The sequence below is a fragment of the Vombatus ursinus genome, unplaced genomic scaffold (assembly GCF_900497805.2).
Source record: "Vombatus ursinus unplaced genomic scaffold, bare-nosed wombat genome assembly UNPS02014779.1, whole genome shotgun sequence".
NCBI lineage: Eukaryota > Metazoa > Chordata > Mammalia > Diprotodontia > Vombatidae > Vombatus > Vombatus ursinus.
The window spans coordinates 21,245,219-21,263,724 of record NW_020954557.1 but is presented as its reverse complement, the minus strand read 5'-3'; the positions used below and the strand labels follow the sequence as shown (position 1 = coordinate 21,263,724).

General features: G+C 37.9%; 1 protein-coding gene across 4 annotated transcripts in view; it reads left to right on the top strand.

The window, feature by feature from the left end:
* The window catches only part of MYO1B (myosin IB), a 220,278-nt gene that overhangs the window by 13,161 nt on the left and 188,611 nt on the right, over positions 1-18,506 (top strand). Inside the window, exon 1 of one of the 4 annotated variants that reach the window (XM_027865830.1) lies at positions 16,562-16,582. The exons of the other annotated variants lie outside the window; for them this stretch is intronic. The gene's annotated coding sequence lies outside the window, so the exon portion shown is untranslated. Of the gene's footprint in view, positions 1-16,561; positions 16,583-18,506 lie in introns of those variants that run through there. 4 annotated transcript variants of the gene reach the window in all.

The window sequence follows — 18,506 nt, the reverse complement described above, 5'->3', positions numbered from 1 at the left end:
AAGCTTCTCCTTATTTCTCCATTTGTAAGGATGGTACGCTTATTTTCCCAGTTTCCTCTAAGTTGATGTCTTGGAATCTTTGATTGTTCGTTTTCCAGTCAGCAGATTCTCCCTCCTCATGGCCAGCTCCTCCGGTTAAACGTTGGACTCCTAGACTATGGGCAGTGTCCCTGACCCACCTTTTCAGAGTTCTGTCCTGTTGCTCTTTGACATGAATCCTATGCTACACCCAAGCTCATCTCCTTACATCCCACAAGCACATTTTGTGCCCTTTTTTTTTTTTGGCGCTGGAATACCCTTCTCTCTCCTTGCTACCCATGGATATCCTGCCCATCCTTCAACGCCCAGCTGCCAACCCACTAACTTGCAAAGCTTTCCCAGGCCGTTCCAGCCCACAATGATCTCACCGTCTTCTGAGCTCATGGGGCTCATTGCCTATGCCACTTACTTGGCAATCAATCATTTGTTGGAGTAGGATGTTCAGGAACCACACAAAGAGGCCCCTAATAAATATCTGTTGATTGATTAGATTCTCCTCTTGACCCACGGTCGGTATTTAGAACTAGAGGCTCTAATGCTTCCTAATAAAGAGTGATGCTCTCTTCATTGTGGAAGAAGTGGGCTCTGTGGATGAGAGAGGCTTCACCCAATTTCTCTTGAGGTGGGCAAGATAGACTATGTTCCAGCTGTCATTACTTCAGCCTTTTGTTTAGAAACCACTTTATAATTAGTGTTTTGCTCAGATCAGGGATTTTTAACTTTGTTTTCTCAGCATCCTCTAGGTGTCTTCCATTCTATCAGTGGGGGTTCTGAAATTCTTAAACTAAATTTTAATTCAACTTAATAAAAGAAATTCCATGTAGAAATTCTAGGGGGAAATGGGGGGAATTAATTACTTCAAGTCAAGTAAAAATAAACTGTTGAAAATGCATAAAAGACAGGGATCACTGAGATTCCATTAGAGTATGGAATCAGAAAGTGGAAGTTCCTACAAGGACTGTTTAATTTTTGTCTTTTTATCTCCATCACCTAGTACAATGCCTGCAGTAGCCTTTGGATTGATTAGAGGGCCTGAGGGATCATCTGATCTAACTCTTATTTTATAAATGTGGAAACTGAGGCCCAGAGAGATGGAAAAAAAAGTGGCACATGAAGTCTTTGGAGGAAAGGAAAGGAAGGGGAACATGGTGAGTTAGTTTTGGGCCATGTTCAGTGTGAATATCAGGTGAAGTTATCAGGTAAGCAGATGGAAATGCATGTCTTCTGTCTGCTTCATCGTTTTGCCTGGGGCTGGGCATGTAGCTGCCAATTTGTAGTGATAACATTGCTTTCTTAAAATTTTTTTCCCCCTGAAGTAGAACCATTAGATGAAAAGAAGACATTCTGGAAAATTACCGGAGTTTAAAAAAAAAGCCACATTAGGCTTGGCAAATTTCCCATTGATAAGGAGCCCTATATTAAGCACTTGACTTCATTGGCTTTTTCTGAAAGCTTAATGTGGTTTCATGCTTCCCTTTCATACAAAAATTACTGTACGGTCAGTCATGAGAGGAGGCTTGGCCCTCCGTAAAGGTGTGATTTGTTTTTTATAGAAATCTTTTCTGATGCAATAGAACTCTATACATATTATTATTGTATAATTATAATATTGCATATTAGTATAATATAATAGTATAATATTGTATGTTACAGTGCAAGTTAAACCAGATGAGCCCTACGTTGCATTTTACACGTGAGGAAATAGATGCCCAGTAGGCAGCAAATGATTTTTTTTGTCCTCAAGATCACACATCTACTTAGTGACTAAAGTTGGGCCTAGAACCCAGCTATCCTTACTCCTGGTTCAGGGCCCTTCCCACCATCCTCAGCCAACTCATATGATACTGTTGGTTTTGGTTTTTGGCATGGTAATGATTGTTGGAAGCTGCAGAACAGGACTTGAAGGAGGGCATTATCACAGGTCCCAGGAGCAGACTTAATTAAGGTGTCAGCCCAGCTTAAACCCTTTGCTAAACCTTTGCCAAGGTTTATTTGTTTGTTTTTGGTGTTATGTTATAGAAATGGTGATATTCTTTCTCAGTCTTTGGTTTCAAGGTGACCTGTTAAGGTGTTTCATAGGAGCCACCAGTGGGAAAAGCTGTTATATTTTTGACTTAAGTTTGGCCTTTGTCTCTACATTCTGCTGCCTGAATTAGAGAAAATGCCCCCTGCCTTCCCTTAATCAATTAGATTATGAACGGAGACTTTGTTTTCTCTGTTTTTCCACCTTCTCCTTTACCTGTCTGAAGTTCTGTCCTCCTCAGCAAGAGCTTGTTCTGGGTGATCATTGTATTAATGCATCCAGTAACCCCGGCAGATGTCGAGAGTCCAGTTGTTCAGCCTTGCAGCATGTCCAGTTGGATTTATTGAGAGAAGTAATCAGCAGTATGCAATTCCATGCTGTGGGTACAAGTATGTTCTTATTAGGTGGTGGGATTATTTTTTAGGATTTGGTGTTGCCTATTTTAGGACAGATAGGATGGGAAGAATGAACTATAGGTAGAAGAAAGAGGAATGCTATGCAGGGAATTTGCATTTGTCCCAAAGCCAAGCAGTTAGAAAAGTCACATGATCAGAATCCCCCCCCCCAGCCCTTCCCCCCAAAATTTTCCAGTACATCTTAGAGCACAGGTCTTATACCCTCAGCACTACCGTCATTTAGTAAACTGTAGTGGCTCCCTAGTACCTCTAGGATCTAGTAGAAAATCCTTGTTCGGCATTTATGCCCCTTTACAGCATGGCCCCATCCTCGATTTTGCTCTCCTTGTCCCACTCTGCCATCCAGCCGTACCAACCTACTTGGTGCTTCTTATAGCCTGTGTGTCTTTCTTTTCACTGGCTTTCTGAAATGTTTTCCCTCCTCTCCTCTTCCTCTTAGCTCCCCCATTTTCCTTCAAGACAAGCTCAAATTCTGCCATTTTGCAGGAGGCCTTTCCCAATCCCCTCCCCACTCTACCACAGCTGCTAGTATCTTCCAACTAAGATTACCTTCCACTCAATCAGTATATATCTTGAATATACATTTTTTTTTTTTTTGGCATGTTGTTCCCGTATTAGACTGTGAGTTCCGTGAGGGCGAGGGGCTTTTTTTTTTTTTTTGATCGACATCCATGCTTGCATTTTAGAATTATAGACTTTAAGAGTTTGCAGAGACCTTAGAGGGTTTCATCCTTCCTCTCAATGCAAGAATCCTTTCTCAAGAATCCTTTCTGCATCATTCTTGGATGGTGGTTGTCTTACCTATTCAGCAAGAATATTTTCAGTGATGGGGAGCCTGTGGTTTAACAAGAAAGCTTGTTCCTTTGTTGAGTGGTTTTATTTCCTGGAAAGTTCTCCTCTGCCTTTTCAACTGTTGTGCTATGCTGTTGGTTTGTGTTGATCTTGGGGGTCAGAGGAAACTCCCAGGCATTTTTCAAATGAAAAGCAAAGGATGAAGAGATAGAAGAAATGGGAAAATTCTTTGGAGTGTTTGATCCCCTACAAATTTAATTATCACATACTTTAAAGCTTGGTGAATTCAATACTAAAACTCCATAGAGATATGAAGAAAATATTTTTGGCTTAAGATCAAGAAATGAAAATGGCCAGATTACAAATAAGTCTCTTGCCTGTATATCATGAATATTTATTTCAAGAAGAGATTTGGGAGGTAGAGTACCTGATAATAACCAAATAACATAAAAAGAATGTAAAACTGATCATATTCAAATGATGCCAGGAAATGACTTGTTGCTAATCCAAGAGTCACTTCTGAATCTATCATCTGTAGTCAGACCATCCCATCCAATAGGACAAACATTTATTAAATGTAAGGCAATGGAATATGAAGGAAATGGAAACACAAATCCTGCCCTCGGGGAGCTTACATCCTACCATTAGAGCAAAAGATCAGAATTAGCCCCAAATTAGAATAATGAAAATGAGAAGACATGGTCTGCCATTAAAACAGATTTAGTCTGACATAGTTAAACAGGCTATTGACCCTGGAAGATGGGGAAATTGATAAAAGTGACACATCAGTATGGACTATAGCGTCTTTTGCTAGTAAGTCTAACCATTGATGACTTTGCACAACTGTGCTTCACTTAAATCCTTTTCACAAGAAATACTAAATCCAATTCACAAGAAATTCAAGGCATCACCTGTGTTGTTATTGGTCTTCTTTGAAAACAAAGGATGAACAACAACAGTTACTACAAGGAAGCCAAAGCCCAGAAATTGCCAAATTAGCACATATTGATTTTCTTGCTAATCAGAGACATGTAGCAAAGGGTAACATCAGTTTAGAATATTAATGCATATGTTATATTTTACAGGGAGAATAGTGAAATGTTATGAGTGATTGCCTTGTAAAACATAAAGAAGTGGTGAAATAAAAAATGGAAGCTTAGTGCGAGACCCAATTCAGATTATCCTGAGAGCACTTAAGGATGACAAAGGGGCAGAAAAATAGATAAGATCTGCCAGGATTTCTGTTTCATACTACTTTTTGCCCCCATCAGTAATAGTAGAGCGATCATAGCTGGATTCTTAAAATCACAGTCCTTAAGGGTACTGCATAATAAAATGTAAATGGTACTGAAGAAAACAGAACAGGCTATATTAAGTGTACCCAGAAGAAGTCTATTTGGGAGGTGTTGAAAAATTGATTTTCAAGATATCTGGAAAGGGAAGATAACAAATACTTGGGAAAAAAATCATGCACATTATTACTACCAAAAAAGTGATTAAGATATCAATCACAAATGCCTGCTGAATGCTAAACTCTAATAAAAATTCAGAATAGTTTATACACATAAGAGGACAACCATGGCTTTTTAAAACTGATTTTCAGTAGCAGACCACACATCTTTATAGTTACATAGCCAACTGGAAAGTACAGAGAGCACAGGCTCCCATCATACTTATTTGTTAACTATAAAAAAGCATTTAATTGGACAGAGCAAAATTCTGAGGCTCTGCTCCAACAAGATGTCTCTTATGCATTTGTTAAAATCATGCAAGATTCCTTGGCATCATGTTTATAGGCAACTAACCAATAGGAATTGGTAAAAATGGAAGGGGTTTTGAGGTTTGGAGTAGGTGAGATGAGAGTTCTTACAAGAGATGCATGTGTTTTCTGAGCTTGGGTACTCCAAGTTTCCTTGTCCCCCATTTTACAGAGAAAACTGAGGTTTTGAGGAATTTAGTGATTAAGCCTTTGGTCATACAGCTAGTAAGAGTATAAGTGGGATTTGAACCTGATCTCCTGAAAGTCCATTCATTATGCCATGGAGCCATCTTTTGTGTGTGTACATGTTCTACAACACATAGGTCAGGAGAGAAACCTTTTTGATAGGATTTTTATCATTTTCCATGAGGTCAGTCTTTCTGGGTTAAAAATCTTAGATGTGTGCCTGCCTGTTTCATTCTCCTTTCCCCCAGCTCATCCCAGAGGGGTTTGATTAGGGAGGGTAAAAGCCAGTACTATTTTGTATTCCAAGAATTTCTTGCTTATCTCTAATTAGTATACAGCAGAAGAAAGTTTACAGATCATAAAATAATGTGGCAGGTAATTTTATTGTAACATTTTATTATAACACTAAACTGTTTCTGGTAAGCTCAGATATCCAGTTTGTGGTTTTAATGGGAATTTCAGTTTTAATGAGAATGATCACCAGGCTTGAGATTTACTACTGTATTAAGATTTGTCTGCAGTTTACAGTTTAGCCAATTTAGTCTGATTTTGGCTCATGGTTCAGTATTGTTCAAACCTTAGCCATGGTTAAAAATAACTCTTTTAAGAAATTAGCAGTCTCTGTAGAGCCTAGGGCTAGAGTTGTATTGGAGAAAGTTTCTGTTTTCCCTCCAAAATGTAATTCCTTATGGAGTTGAAGTGATGTGGAAGCTGATCTTTTTAAAGATTCATTGGAAACCTTTAAGCAAAGGAAACGAAGCAATGTGGATAGGGTCTGGACTTGGAATCAGAAAGATCTAGATTTGAATCCTACCTCAAACGTTTATCAGTGTTCCCTGATTTTAGGGAAGTCAATTTAATCTTTCTAAATATTGAGTTTCCTAATCCATAAAATGAAGAGTTTCGACTCAGTGACCTCTAAGGTCCCTTTCTGCTCTAAATCAATGATTCTATGACTTTATTGGGCAGCTAGGTGGCACAGTGGATAAAGTGCTGGGCCTGGAGTCAGAAAGATCTGAGTTCAAATCCAGCCTCAGACACTTAACTATTTGTGTGACCCTGGACAAGTCACTTAGCACTGTATGCCTCAGTTTCCTCATCTGTCAAATGAGCTGGGGAAGGAAATGGCAAGCCTCTCCAGTATTTTTGCCAAGAAAATCCCAAATGGGGTCATGAAGAGTTGGCATGACTGGCCATGGCTGAACAAGGACGTGACCTCACTGAGTATTTCTGAGGAAATTCTTGTCCAACAATTAATTTGCATTAAATGGTCTCTTGTAGTTCTGAGATTTTATGATTCTGTGACTTGAGTTATTATTAATGTTTTTGTAAAGTTATAGGCTGTCAGATTAAATTTTTCTTTTGTGTCCATAGTGTACTGTATAATAATTTGTGTGTACCACAGCATCTTTATATCTCTGTCATGTGTTGTCATCAGCGTATTCATTGGGTCAGTGACCTCTGGGTGGATACTGCCTCCATCGTGTATACCTTGCATATCTGCAGGTCCTCTCCTTTTTTCATTCTTGTTCATGTCTTCCTCCCATAAATCCTCCACAGAAGATCTTTCCAAAGCACTGCTACATTAATATATGTGAAGCACTTCGAAAACCTTAACATGCTCTATAAGTGTGAGTTATTCTGTCCTTTTGTTATGCATTGCTTTTGCTACATGACTGGTTCACCTTCTATTTAAAGGATTGCACATTTTCTGGATGATACCAGAAATTACCAACCCATATGCCTATTTTCCCATCTTTATGACTTTTTTATGAGACTCAGATAAACACATATTAGAGCACTGTTGATAAAATTGGGAGGGAACAAGCATGCTTTCATGAATGATGTGGTACAGCTGACCACTTCCTTATAGTTATACAGTCAGCTGAAAGGTGTAGAGTATGCAAGGTTCTCCTTGTGCATATTTTTGTTGACTTTGAAATGAAAGACATTTGATTCTGTGGGCAAAGCAGGTGCTTTAAAGCATAGGTTTCCAAAGTGGGTGATACCGCCCCCTGGGGGGGGTCTGGAACAATGGGGGGGGGCTGTAGTAACTTCGGTTGCATTTGGGGGCATTGAATAAAAATAAGGGGGCAGTGGAAGGGTAAGGAAAGAAAAGAGGAGAAAAATTTGAAAAACCATTTGTATGTTTCATCTTTTGTGTTACAGAGTTAAAGTTGTAGTGATTACATTATTTTCCAAATATACACAAAATGCAAGTTATAACTGATCAGTGGTCCAATCTGTCGACAGGTCTTAAGAAGCAAGCGTTGGTGGCAAGGGTGTCATGCATTGTCGGGAAGTCTAGCGTGATTCGGCAGGAATTTGTGCATGTAATGACTTGTTTACAGTATGATACTATATGGTTACATGACACAGTATTGCATCATCAACATTTAAATGCAGGAAAAACCCCACAAATTTATAATAAATTATTAAATTTAAGATGTGTCATTTAAAAATAATTTTTTTTGGAATGATGCAAATTTAAAAAAAACCCTTTAAAGGGTTAAAGAAAGTAGATTTCCATGGCTAATTTTTTTTTAAAGGGAGTGATAGGTCAAATAAATTTGGGAACCTCTATTTTAAAGGATAGGTTCTCAATCTTTTTCAGGTTTTGGACTCCTTTGAAAGTTGGGCAAACCCTTTTTAGAACAGCATTTTTAAATAATTGAAGGACAGTTCATTTAGAGGTTTGAGAAAATGAGGATGTAATTTTTTTCCCATCCAAGTTCACAGACCCCTGGTTAAGAATCCCTACCTTTTCCTTCAGTAAGGGCTGTAATTATGTGTTACAGTCATAACAAGTTCCTTAAGTCATGTAACAACAGAGATAACTTATTTGAACTTCTGATAAAATCTTGTGAATTATAAAGCAGGGAGGTGTTTATCTCTGTCAGGTGAAGAAGTTTAGCACAGAGTCCAGATGGATAAGTAATTCCTCAGAGATGGGAAGGTCCTCAGGATCCCTGTGAGTTGAGTATTGACTTAGAAAACTAAGTATCAACATTATCTATGTTTAGTTATTATTTAATTTGTTAAATACTTTGCAATATATTTTACTCTGATTCAGGTTATGCTTGGGAGTTTTGCTGGCCTTAAATTTGATACCGTAGATGGATAATGAATAGGACCTAGAATATAATAGGAAAGAAACAGGCTAGATTGCATTTGGGAAATTGAACAGTTCTCTCTCTCTCTCTTTAATTTTGTTATTTATTTATTCATTTTTTTTATTAATTTATTTTGATTTATCAATAATCACTTCCATAAGCTTTTGAGTTTAAAATTTTTTCCCCCTCCCTTCCCAGGACGGTGCGCAAATCTGATATAGGCTATATGTATACATTTGTATTAAACATATTTTCACATTAGTGATGTTGTAAGTAAGAATTAGAACCAATGGGAGGAAGCACCAGAAAGAGGAAACAAAACACAACAGAAGAAAAAAAATAGCAAATAGTTATGCTTTGATCTGCATTCAAACTCCATAGTTCTTTCTTTGGATGTGAATAGCATTTTCCATCACGAGGCCTTTGGAGATGTCTTAGATCCTTGTATTGGTGAGAAGGGTTAAATCTATCAATATTAGTCATTGCACAACGTGGCTGTTATTGTGTACAACATTGTCTTGGTTCTGCTTATTTCACTCAGTATCAGACCATACAAGTCTTCCCAGGTTTTTCTGAAGTCTGCCTGTTCATCATTTCTTACAGCACAGTAGTATTCCATTGCATTCATATATCACATTCACAGTTATGATTACTATCTGTATCTTTCTCTCCATCCTTCCCCTCCCCCCCGATTATGCTTTTCTTTCTCCTTTTTCCTCCTCACTTAGGTGTTTTGATTTTGACTACCACCTCCTTCAGTCCTGCCTCCCTTCTATTAGCCCCTTCCCTTTTCTTTCCCTTTACCCTTACTACTTCTTCCCTCTCTTCTATCCCCCCTCCCTTTTCTTTCCCCTTTTCCCTCCTACTGCCTATAGGTCAAGTTAGATTTCTATACCTAACTGATTATGTTATTCCCTCCTTGAGCCAAATCTGATGAGAGAAAGGTTCAAACAATGCTCATTTCCCTCCCTTTTTTCCCTCTACTGTAATGAATTTTTATGCCTTTTCCTGTAATGTAATTTACCCTTGTCTGTCTCCTCTTTTCCTTTTCTCTCAGTTCATTTTCTTAGTTAAATCAGATTAATCCACTTACTTGGATCCATTTAACCCGCTTGATTAGTTTTTTTTTATCATTACATCAAAGTCAATTTATACCCACCCCCTTTATGTATACCCCTTTAATATGGTGTAATAACAATACAGTTCTCAAGAGTTACAAGTGTCATCTTCCCTTGTAGGGATGTAAACAGTTTATCCTTATTAATAACATAGCCATAGAAAGAATCCACCGATCACCTCCTGAAAGATATCCCAAATTGAAAACGCCAAAGACATTTGATTCTGTGGGTAAAGCAGGTGCTTTAAAGCATAGGTTTCCAAAGTGGGTGATACCGCCCCCTGGGGGGGGTCTGGAACAATGGGGGGGGCTGTAGTAACCTCGGGTGCATTTGGGGGCATTGAATAAAAATAAGGGGGCAGTGGAAGGGTAAGGAAAGAAAAGAGGAGAAAAATTTGAAAAACCATTTGTATGTTTCATCTTTTGTGTTACAGAGTTAAAGTTGTAGTGATTACATTATTTTCCAAATATACACAAAATGCAAGTTATAACTGATCAGTGGTCCAATCTGTCGACATGTCTTAAGAAGCAAGCGTTGGTGGCAAGGGTGTCATGCATTGTCGGGAAGTCTAGCGTGATTCGGCAGGAATTTGTGCATGTAATGACTTGTTTACAGTATGATACTATATGGTTACATGACACAGTATTGCATCATCAACATTTAAATGCAGGAAAAACCCCACAAATTTATAATAATTTATTAAATTTAAGATGTATCATTTAAAAATAATTTCTGTCCTGTTTACCTTTTTGTGTCTCTCTTGAGTCTTGTATTTGAAGACGAAATTTTCTGTTGAGCTCTGGTCTTTTTATCAGGAAGGTTTGGAAGTCCCCTATTTCACTGAATATCCATCTCCTGCCCTGAAAGATCATGCTCATTTTCGCTGGGTAGTTGATCCTTGGTTATAATCCAAGCTCCTTTGCTTATGCAATATCACATTCCATGCCCTACGGTCTTTAATATAGAAGCTGTAAGGTCCTGTGTAATCCTAACTGTGGTTCCATGATATTTAAATTGTTTCTTTCTGGCTGCCTGCAGTATTTTCTCTTTGACCTGGTAATTTTGGAATTTGGCTACTATATTCCTTGGCGTTTTCAATTTGGGATATATTTCAGGAGGTGATCGGTGGATTCTTTCTATGGCTATTTTACCCTCTGGTTCTAGGACCTCAGGGCAGTTTTCCTTGATGATTTCCTGAAAGATACTGTCCAGGCTCTTTTTTTTTTCATTGTGATTTTCAGGTAGACCAATAATTTTTAAATTGTCTCTCCTGGATCGATTTTCCAGGTCAGTTGTTTTACCAATGAGGTATTTTACGTTTTCATCTATTTTTTTCATTCTTTTGTTTTTGTTTGACTGATTCTTGCTGTCTTATAGAGTCATTAGCTTCCATTTGCCCAATTCTAATTTTTACAAATTGTTTTCTTCTATTAGATTTTGTACCTCCTTCCCATTTGGCCAATTCTATTTTTTAGGGACTTGTTTTCTTCAGTGTATTTTTTTTTCCAGTTGGCTAATTGTATTTTTTAAGGACTTGTTTTCTACAGTTAATTTTTGTCCTTCCTTTTCCAAGCTATTGACTCTCTCTTGCATACCTCTCATTTCTTTTCCCATTTTTTCTTCTACCTCTCTCATTTGACTTTTATTTATTTATTGACTAGGCAATGGGGTTAAGTGACTTGCCCAGGGTCACACAGCTAGTTAAGTGTTATGTGTCTGAGGCCAGATTTGAGCTTAGGTCCTCCTGAGTCCAGAGCTGCTGCTCTATCCAGTGAGCTACCTAGCTGCCCCATTCATTTCACTTTTAAAATCCTTTCTGAGCTCTTCTAAGAAGACTTTTTTGGGTTTCAGACCGGTTCGTATTACCTTTTGAGGTTCCAGATGTGAGTTTGTTGACAGTGTTGTCCTTTTCAGAATTTCTGCCTTGGTCTTTACTCTTCCCATAATAAGAATCTATCGTGTGTTTCTTTCTGCTCATGGTGTTTGCTTATTTACTGACCTTTAAGGAGATTGAGTTCTCCTGCGGGGGAGCCTAGGGCCTGGTCTCTGGCTTTGTGTGCTGGGGCCTCCAATGCTGGCAGTTGGAGGCTGTGGGGTTCTGGCAGCTTACCTGGTGTTGGGCTGGAGTCAGCAACACTGGAACTCTAGGGATAGGATTGGGTAGTGTCGAACAGTTCTTTTAATTAACTCTGATGCTTCCCTGAAATAGGTGCCCACCTTTTTACAATCAGTAGTTTTCTTGTGATTTATAGCTCCCAGTTATTGAAAACAATTTCCTAAGAATTAAAGTAAATAACCCAAAGGACAGTGGAGATACACCTAGTGGGCAGGTGTAGGCTGCAGGTTTATTATTAACTAAGAATTGTTGCACAAGAGCAGTGGAAAAGATATGGTCAGAGGAAGGTATGTCCAAAAAAGGAGGTTGGCCATCATGTAGTGAGAACGACCAGTGGACCGCCAATATCCATGCAATAGCATGAGATCTAGAGGTAAACCCCAACACAGTGAGTTAGATCCACACTCACTCCTTTATGGAAGGAAGAAAAGTCTTGACCCCTTTTAGGAAGACATGGGCAAAACACACACAGGATGAGAAGGTGTAAATTAGCCTCTCCTTTTGGAATATATTCATCAAAGATTGTATATTCATCAAAGTATTTTTTATGAGGAAAATGACAAATGCTGGAGAGGATGTGGTAAAATTGGGACACTAATGCACTGTTGGTGGTGTTGTGAACTGATCTAACCCTTCAGGAGAGCAATTTGGAATTGTGCCCAAAGGGCTATGATACTGTGCATCCTCTTTGACTCGGCAGTACCACTACTCGGTCTGTATCCCAAAGAGATCAAAGAAAAAGGAAAAGCTTCTATTTGTACAGAAGTATTTATAGCAGCTCTTTTTGTGGTGGCGAAGAATTAGAAATCGAAGGGATGCCCATCAATTGGGATATGACTGAACAAGTTGTGGTATATATTTGGGATGGAAATCTATTCTGCTATAAGAAATGACCCCCAGAATGGTTTCAGAAAAACTTCGAAAGAGTTATATGAACTCATGCAAAGTGAAGTGAGCAAAGCCAGGAAAACATCTTACACAGTAACAGCAATATTGTTAAGGATAAGCAACTGTAAAAGATTCTATATAGTGATCTAAGACAGTTCTGAAGGACTCATGATGAAAAATGCTACCCACCTCCAGAGAGAATTTACGAACTTTTAAGTGAAGATTGAAACATATATTTTTTTAACTTCCGTGTGTGTGTGTGTTTTCTTTTGCAACGTGGCTAAAATGGAAGTATGTTTTGCATGACTTTATATAAATTTTATTGCTTGCCTTCTCAAGGGATGGGGAGAGGAACTTGAAATTAAAAAAAGAATGTTAAAAAGTTTTTTAACATGTAGTTCAGAATTATTTAACAAGATAAAAATATACATTTAAAAATGCTTCCTTTCTCCCTTATACTTTACATAGTACCTTGTTCCTTAAGTTTTTAATGTGCTTATCATGTAATGTTATGTATTATTAGTCTATATGATGGTGTTCTAGCTTCCTAGTAGGTTGTAAACACCTAAGTCCATGTTTAATCTAAACTTTATACATATTCCAAGGTGTAGCTCAGTGCCCTTCACCATGTAGGTGCTGACTAAATTAAAAAAAAAAATCTTAAAAATGTATTTACATATTAGGAATGGGTTAACATCATGTATACTTAGGTTGAAAGCATAAAGTTATTGGTCCACCTATTCAGGAAAGCAATTTGGGATTATGCAAATGAAGTGACAAGTCCATGTACTTTGATCCTAAGATACCACTGCTAGGCATATACCCCTAGGAAATAAAGAAGAAAAGAAAGTTCCTCTGTACACCCAAATATTTTAAGCAGTACTTTTTGGTGTAATGAACTGGAAACACAATAGGTACCTGTTTTCTGGGGATTGACTGAACACATTCTGGTACATAATTAAACACATTCTGGAATATTAATGAGCTCTAAGAAATGGTGATTATGAAGAATAAGGGAAAACATAGGAAAAATTCTATGAACTGATGCAAAGAGAAACAGAACCAGGAAAACAATATATAACCAGTGATTAACAATGAAAGGAAGGACAAAAACAAAATAATTCTGTGAAATTGTAATGACCAAGCTTTGTCTCAAAGAAAAGATATCAGAATGTACCCCTTTTCTTTGCAAATGTAGGAGACAGTATTATGTGGTCAGAATGTCTCGTATAATGGACTTGGCAACCTGCACTGTTATTTTTGTTGTTGTTGTTATTGTTGTTGTTGTTTTTTATTTTTGGTGGTGGTGGAGGCCTTTCTTTTTATATTCTTTGGTATAAGGAAGGCCTGCTGGCTGCTTGATGCCCGCCAAAGGATTTCAGGGAGGCCCCAAAAATGTAGGGTTGCCGCTGCTTATTCTCCTGTTTGTCACATGATCACATGATGGTAGCAACCAATTATCGTCAGTCTGTCTCTAGTCTAACCTATCTGCAGCCCGAAGAAGTTTAGCCTATTTTAATTTTGGCCCCTACCTACTGTCAGGTTGTGTAGGTCTGGTATAAGGGATCGATTTCTTGGAGGGGAACTTTCTGCTTCTATGTGTATATATTGTCTTCTGTATCTCACCCTCCTCAGAATGTAAGTTGAAGGTCAGGAAATTTGTCATTTATCATCTCTGTGTTTCCAATCATTCATTCAGTCAAGAAACAATTTTTAATTGCTTACTATGTGTGAAGTCTTGTCCTAAGCACTGAGCATCCACTTCCTAAAATGCTTGGATCTAGTTGAATTGATTGCTTTTTAGCAAAATCTTTGTTTTCCTAAGAAATGCGAGATTTGCTTTCAAGGAAAGTTTGTTTCCTCTGACTGTTTTAGAGAAACAGATAATTTTGAAGTGTGAAATTTAAATATAGTTTTAATAGTTACTTCTTTGTTTATCCTTCTTTTTTAAGAACCAGGTTATATAGAGACTGCATTCTTGACTTTGGTTGTGGGCTTAAAGTGTATTTTGGTTCCTTCTTAAATACTATGGGCATCTATTGCTGTGCATTTAGGATAGCATAAATATAGTTTGAGGGCAGGTAGGTGGCACAGTGGATAGAGTTGCCTGCGTTGGAGTCGTGAGGACCAGTTCAAATCCTGCCTCAGCCATTTACTAGCTTTGTGAACTTGGGCAAGATATTTAACCCTCTTTGCCTCAGTTTCCCCAACTGTAAAGTGAGCCAGAGAAGGACATGACAAACCATTCCAACATCTTTGCCAAGAAAACCCCACATGGGGTCCCGAAGAGTAGGACACAACAGAAACATCTCAACAACAAGAAGTATAGTTTGAATTACTAACTTTTGGTAACATGATGTTTATATCGTCACCTGCTTCGCCTTGTCTCCCAGCCTCTAAACCTTGGCTTCATCTTTGACCTTTCTTTCCACATCTGGTCAGTCACCAAGTGCTGAAGAGTCTTATGCTATAGCATTTCTTAACAGTCCTTTCCTTTTTATTGTCTTACTTTGAATCCTTACTTTGTGCCTTTGTTATTAGAATAGCTTCTTCCACCATCAGTTTTCCTTTCCCCCATTCATCTTGCACGTTGCTCTGAGACTAATCTTGGGATCATAATGCCAAATGCTGGAAGGGCTTTCTTAAAGGGCAGACTCATTTCTAACCCATAAGAAGGAGGTCTGGCTGGGAAGAGCCACCACCATTTTTCCTGTTTGTATCCCCAGAATAAAAATTAAAAAGCACAGTGCCTTTCATACGGAAAGTACCTACTAAGTGCTTTTTCTTTCGTTCACTTATTCATTGCCCATTATAGCTTTTCTAAACTCACTTTTTCTTTTTTGCCTATTCAAATCTCACTCTTTTAGGTATTTGGATTGCCCAGATTGACACATAGCCAGCCATGTGACCTGCAGAAGTTAAAATCTCCCTGGGTCTCAGTTTCTTCATCTATAAAATGAAGGGGCTTGGATTAGATGGACTTAGCAATGCCTTCTAGTTCCAGATCTATGAACCATGCTCCTAAAACTTGTGTAAAATGCTTTTCAAACCTTAAAGCACTGTCTAAATGTAAGCTATTAGTAGTAGTAAGGTGGTGGGAATTCCTGCCTTTCATCCTAATGGCTCTGCCAGAGCAAGTCCATCAAGGTGTCCCTTCTCTGAATTCATGGCACTTGATGGCTATATCACTTTTTAAATTTTTTTTGGTCAATTAGTAATTTTTTTTGCTTTGTGATAATTTAAGATCATAAGACTCTAGATTAGAGCTGAAATGGACCCTAGAGGACATCTAGTATCCAACCTTCTACGTTTTACAGATGAGGAAATTAAGGCCCAGAGAGTTTTCATGACTTGCCTAAGGTCACACAAGAAGTAAGTTGAAGAGCTAGGATTTGAACTCAGGCCCTTTGAGTCTAAATCCAGTGTTCTTTCTACTATACCACACCACCTCTAATTTGACTTTTATTTTTATTAAACTCTTGCAGTGTTATTTTACTTTGTATGTGTTATGTCTTTATTTCCCCAAGTAATTTTTAAGTTTGGGGCAGCTAGTTGCCACAGTGGGTAGAGTGTTGGGCCTGGAGTCTGGAAGACCTGACTTCAGATCTGGTCTTAGACACCAGCTATGTGACCCTGGGCTTAACCCTGTTTGTCTCAGTTTCCTTATCTGTAAAATGAGAAGAGAAATGGCAAACTGCACCAGTATCTTCGACAAGAAAACCCCAAATGATCACAAAAAGTTAAATATAACTGAAATGACTAAACAACAATTTATATGTTCAATGAGTACAGGGAACATTCTTATTTGTATTTCCTGTTCCACTTAGTGTGTTTTATTACAGAAGGTGATTTATCATTTTGGGGGATTGGTTAAGAGTCAGAATGATCGTTGTACTAGATGGAAATGAGTTTTTAAAAGCCAGAAACATATAAAGAGTCAGTTCTGTTGAAAATGTCACGCAATTTGGTTTTTTTCCATTGGTTGCCCTCTTATCTATTTGCAAAATATTTGTTGTTCTTTGTGGATTTTTCTTTCGAAACCAGTGTTTTCCCCTCCCCTTTGTGTGAATGATTAAATGACAGCCGCATAAGCAGAGTTCTAGAAAGAAGCAATGGAGGGGAAAAGCAGTTGGTAAGTGGGACTGATCTCCAAAGTTAGAGGGAACTTGTGTTAGATTATTTTATACATCTCTTAAATAAGTTTGTATGATTAAAAAAAAATGAGAGTATGGAGTAAGTACTATGACTTTTTTGATACTGGGGTCAGCGGGAATAGATTTTTAACTTAGGGCTGTAGGAAAAACAGTTATCCAACTTAGGTATGATAGTTTGTGTTTACATGTGATATAAAATTTGAATTTTTCTGTTCTCTACCTGGGAACCTGGCTTTTGATGGTTCCCTAAATGTCATTCTTTTACACGATGTGAGTGATAGATTGTACAGGAAGAGGGAAATGAAAGTTTTTATCTTCTTTATAAATAATATCAAGTTTGGCATAGAATGGTTTCTTTCTCCCTCAGGTGGGAGCTTTCCTTGGGAAAAATACTTTGACTTAGTGTATAGGCCAGACTGACTTCTTCATTTGGCTGTGGGCAATGTGTTTCCAGCTGATCAACCTGAAAGTTGAATGTTCTGGTGGGCTTGAAAGTAGGGAAGTTGAAGTGATTATTTTATAAAGAGAGGGGTTTGTGTGTGTGTGTGTGTGTGTGTGTGTGTGTGTGTGTGTTGCAGTGGGGTTGGGTTGGTAGGGAAAATGGCGGCATACCCCTGGGTTTGGCACAACCATTCTCTGGTTGCTGGTGGAACATCACTTCAGATTGAAATAAACAAACAGATAAATTTTGTGTGTGTGTGTGTGTGTGTGTGTGTGTGTATACACATATATACATTTGTGTGTCTATAGGTATATATTATATATAGCATGTGTATATATTATATACAATATGTATATACATGTATATATACATGCATGTGCATATATTTGCATGTACATGGGTATATATGTATATTTACGTAGTGCATTGTATACATTTATAATAGATGTATAAATAAATGTGTGTATGTATGCATATTTATTAATTGCTTACTATATGCCAAGCATTGTGCCTAGCTGCTAGTCATATAAATATAAAAAACTAGACAATCCCGGCTGTCTGCAGTCTTATAGTAGAGAAAGACAACACATTAAAGTAAAATTCAGTTTATAAATAATAAAGTTCAGTTTTAAGGTAGATGGAAGCTATGTTACTTTAGAGAGCTGGGTATGCCTGGGATGGCAGTGACAGGTGAGTAGAAAACATTCAGAAGAACCTTTTTCAGTGGATAATTAATTTCCTTCCAGTGCCTTGAGAGTTGTACTGGATTACTTTGTACTGATTCTAGAAGAATCACCAACTAAAATCTGAAGTAAGAGGACTTGGCCAGACCCTCTTATCCCCAAATTGTTCACAAAAATGTGTTTTCATGAGTAGGGATTCATTAGGTCTCTGAATAAGTGTTAACTTTAATATGTGGGATTTCACTGAAATTTACTTACATATGGACAATTATGCAACCCCATGTGATCTCCCCTCATGCCTCTGCGGTCAGTTAATAAGCATTTATTAAACCTCTATGTGCCAGGCACTGTGCTAAAAAAAAAAACCAACAAAAAAAACCAAGTCAAAAGATAGCCCTTGTTCTCAAAAAGTTCACAGTTTTAATGGAAAAGACACCATAGAAACAACTTTGTACAAATAAGTCATATACACAGCATAAACTGGTGATAACTAATAGAGGGTTGCTTTAACTAGTTTTAAGTGGAATTGAGAAAGGTTTCTTGTAGGTGAGATTTTAGCTGGGACTTAAGAAGTCAGGGAAGCCATGGATGAAATGAAGAGTAAGAGAATTCCTGGTCTAGAGGACATGTTTGTTGACTTGATTGTGTTGTGCAAGTGACTGTGTCACCATGGGGTGTATTTTCTGATATCATGGTGGGATTTATATTGAAAAGTTAAACAAAGCACATATGAAGCCATAGCAAATTACATTTTGGCGTTTATAAACTGGCTTTGCA